Source organism: Rhinopithecus bieti, unplaced genomic scaffold (genome assembly GCF_001698545.2).
Source record: "Rhinopithecus bieti isolate Rb0 unplaced genomic scaffold, ASM169854v2 scaffold_9976, whole genome shotgun sequence".
NCBI lineage: Eukaryota > Metazoa > Chordata > Mammalia > Primates > Cercopithecidae > Rhinopithecus > Rhinopithecus bieti.
This window is the reverse complement of record NW_016806761.1, coordinates 934,892-938,557: the sequence shown is the minus strand read 5'-3', so window position 1 is coordinate 938,557 and position 3,666 is coordinate 934,892. Positions and strand designations below refer to the sequence as shown.

The 3,666-nt window shown below is 42.5% G+C and overlaps 1 pseudogene; it reads left to right on the top strand.

The window, feature by feature from the left end:
- Positions 1-247: 247 nt before the first annotated feature.
- Positions 248-855, top strand: LOC108533146 (SS18-like protein 2; annotated as a pseudogene).
- Positions 856-3,666: the final 2,811 nt, after the last annotated feature.

The following is a 3,666-nucleotide window of genomic DNA, read 5'->3' as shown; positions in this document are numbered from 1 at the left end:
TTAAAACTTGGAATGGATTGCACATTTAAAACCAAACTCTAAAATAAAATAGACATTCTAATTCCAAACAAGAGCATCCCTGGCATTTCCTGTAAAAGGAAAGGACTCTTGGTGTGAGTTGGGCCTTGGCAAAGGACACAGCCTGGCAGGCCCCAGCACATGTTGCCAGATGAAATACGCATGCCCTAGTGGCTGATTGGCTCTGACTGAGACACGTGGTGGTCCGAGGTTTCTGAGGCACCTCAGAATGTAGGTGGCCTTCGTACCAGACTGGCTGAGGGGCAAGGCAGAAGTCAAGTGATATGATTCAGCTCTGTGTCCCCATCCAAATCTCATCTCAAGTTGTAATTCCCAATGTTAGGGGAGGCACCTGGTGACAGGTGATCGGATCATGGCGGCAGATTTCCCCCTTGCTGTTCTCATGATTGTGAGTTCTCATGACATCTGATGGTTTGATAGTGTGTGGCACCTCCTCTTTTGCTCTCTCTCCTGCCACCCTGTAAAGAAGGTGCTTGCTTCCCCTTCGCCTTCTGCCGTGATTGTAAGTTTCCTGAGGCCTCCCAGTCATGCTTCCTATCAAGCCTGTGGAACTGTCAGTGAATTAAACCTCTTTTCTTCATAAATTATCCAGCCTCAGGTAGTTCTTTATAGCAGTGTGACAATGGACAAATACATCAATCAACTACCCAGTAGCTCCTTAAGGAGCGTGACCAGCTGACCTGCTGTATTGTGGCGTATCAGAACAGGGGCCAGGCTAACAAACGCACCCAGCATCAGCATGGGTTACATCGAAATCTCATTTATTTTGCTACCATCACAGACGCCAGCCCAACCAGTACTTCAAAAGCAATGTGATAATCTTCCAATTGGCTGTTGTGAGGAGTAATTGAATGTAATCCATCTCTGAGAAAATGGAGACAGGATTTTTACCAACTCAATTGCTTAAAACGTGAATGAAAACCCTGTGGCTCTTTTAAAAACTGTGAGCGTGCAAAGAAAGCTACTAACTTAACTGTATTCTCAATGTAAATATTTATTTTAATAATTAAGCAAATCCCTCAATAATGTGACCCCCAGGTGTTCTCTTTCCTGGACTTGGAGCATGTTTGGATAACAAAGATATCACTGGCACCTGCAAGCCTACTTTTAGTTTCAGCCCAAAGAGGAAATTGAGCAGGCCTCAGGCAGGAATTGGTGGGACTCCTAACTGAGCCCTTGCTACATAGACACATAGACAAGTAACTCTGTGCTCCTTCCTACCAGTTTGTCAATGCCTTGAAATAAAGCTTACTTTTCCACACAATCCTTCTCCTAATACTTCTCCTCCTCCTTTTTTCCCACTAAAGGAATCTGATGGAATCAAGGAAGTAATGAAGCAATAAAAGGCCTAATTGAAACTGAAAGCCAATTCCATCCCTGACCTGTTGCAGGAACTTATTTTGGTCACCGAAGTGTTGATGTTGCACTACAGTGTTATATTCTGCCCTGGTTACCAGGAGGAATATCTCCCCAACCTCAGGATAATCAAGGTTTCTCCTTCCTGATTTTGGCAAATATGGAGAAGCTACCCATAAGAAATGAAAGCTGAACCTAATAAGCATTAGGGCAATGTGTCTAAAGTGCTCTCAAGGAAATCCGGAAGCACTGTTAGAGCCTTTCTCCAGACACATCACATGTATCATTTAGGGTAAGCCAGTCTAGTTGCTATCATAAACAAACCCCAAAATAAGTAATGGTGCCAGCACAATACAAGCTTATTTGCTTCTCAAAGTTCAAAAGGAAGTTGCTGATTGGACACAGCCTCCTTCATCTTATGCTTCTGACTATAATCAACATGTGGCTTTCAAGTTTTCTTAGTTTGTCTGCATGTAGTCAAAGAAAGGGGAAATAGCACAGAGTTCTCATTAGAAATTTTTATGGGCCAAGTCATTTCTGCTTCACATCCCCTTGGCAAGAACTCAGTTACATAGCCAGACATTACAGCGTGAGAGGCAAGGAAAGACCGCGTAACTGTGGGCTCCAGGAAGAAGAGAAGCGAGTTTGTTGAATAACTAGGCAGTTTCTGTGTGTGGATTATATCGCTGTCCCTTCTTCATCACCCTCCTTGTCTACATGATCTTCCAATAAAACCTTGCAGGGCCCTCTCAGTATGCAATGGCATACATCACTTCCCCTTCCCTCTGGGTATGGCCTTCAGACACCTTTTGGGCAATAGAATGAGATGGAGTGACAGGCTGCCAGTTTTGAACCTTGGCCTTGAGAGATCCTGTAAGTGTGTATCTGCTCTCTTTGCCTCTCATCACCATGAGAAGAACATACCTGGGCTAGTCTGCTTGTCCCTGGGCAGGATCAGAGACATGGAGCAAAGTCAAGTCTCTCTAGTCTAGCCCAGCTCAGATCAAACCACCCTTAACATCAGATTCATGAGAATTATCATTTTAAGCCACCGAGTTTTGGAACAGTTTGTTAGGCAGCAGATTTTGGCAATATCTGTTACATTCTGCTATATCACCACTCAACAATTTTTTTTAACTCCGAAACAGAAATCTACAACAGTTTCACTACTGATACCACAATTAAAAGTCAATCCTTCTTCCCTTCAAGCCTCATTTTAAAAGCATATGTAATAGTTCAAAATTTAGCTAAAATTATATTAACTTCATTTTAGATTACCTAACAAATCTTTGTTGAATACTAAATTGAACACAAATGTCTGTTTTTAATAAATGCATCCATTCCTATATTAACAGTTTATGATTTGGTTGAGGGAACTAATGCATTGTTGCTGGTTATGAAACAGAATAATATGGTTATAGTTAGCATCATTTTCATATACTTCATAAAGACAATTTTTATGATGACATAATAAAGATATAAGCGTCGTTGGTTCTGAAAGCTCCAAAAATGTACTTTGAGTTCCCATGGATCAAGTTGAGGGGTAATTATTTGTTTACTCAACAGACCGTGTTTCAATGCAGTTGCTGTGCCTCTTACTGAAACGGCTCCATTGTCTGCGGTATATACCCTGGCTCTTGGTCTCAGTCGAGAAGAATTCAGGACACGGACATACATGAGGAGTGGGTTCAGGAGCAGAAAGTGTAATAGAAAAAGAAAAGGGAGAGAAAAAGTTTCCTCATATTGATTGAGTAAGCGGGTCGACCAAAAGAGGGTTTGTCTTCTGTGGCAGAAGGCAATTGGTTTGTACAGAGGCTTCAGGCGGCGATGTTTGATTTACATAGGGCCCAGGGCATTGGCTTGACCAGGTGTACTATTTACATAGCCCACAAAAAGGCTGGCCCTCCCACCCTAGTCTTTTATTATGCAAATACGGCCTCCACCTGGCAGCGGCCATGATATCTGTACACGTGGTTTTATCCGGAGGCTGCCATGACACCCGGCACACGTGATGACAAGGAAAAGAGGGCGGGAGACGCCATATTGAATGTACCTGGCTTGCAGATACAGCTGCTGTCATTTACATATAAAAGCTTCTATTTTGCATGTCTATGCTTGACTTCTCAGGCTGCTTTCTGCTAGAGAAAAAATAGTTTGGGGGTTGCTTTTTAGTGAAGGAAAATTCCACGGAGAACTTTCACCCTTTCTAGCCGCCTAAAAATAATTTCTTAATAACTCCTGTATTATAACTTCCAAGTCTCTAGAGATATG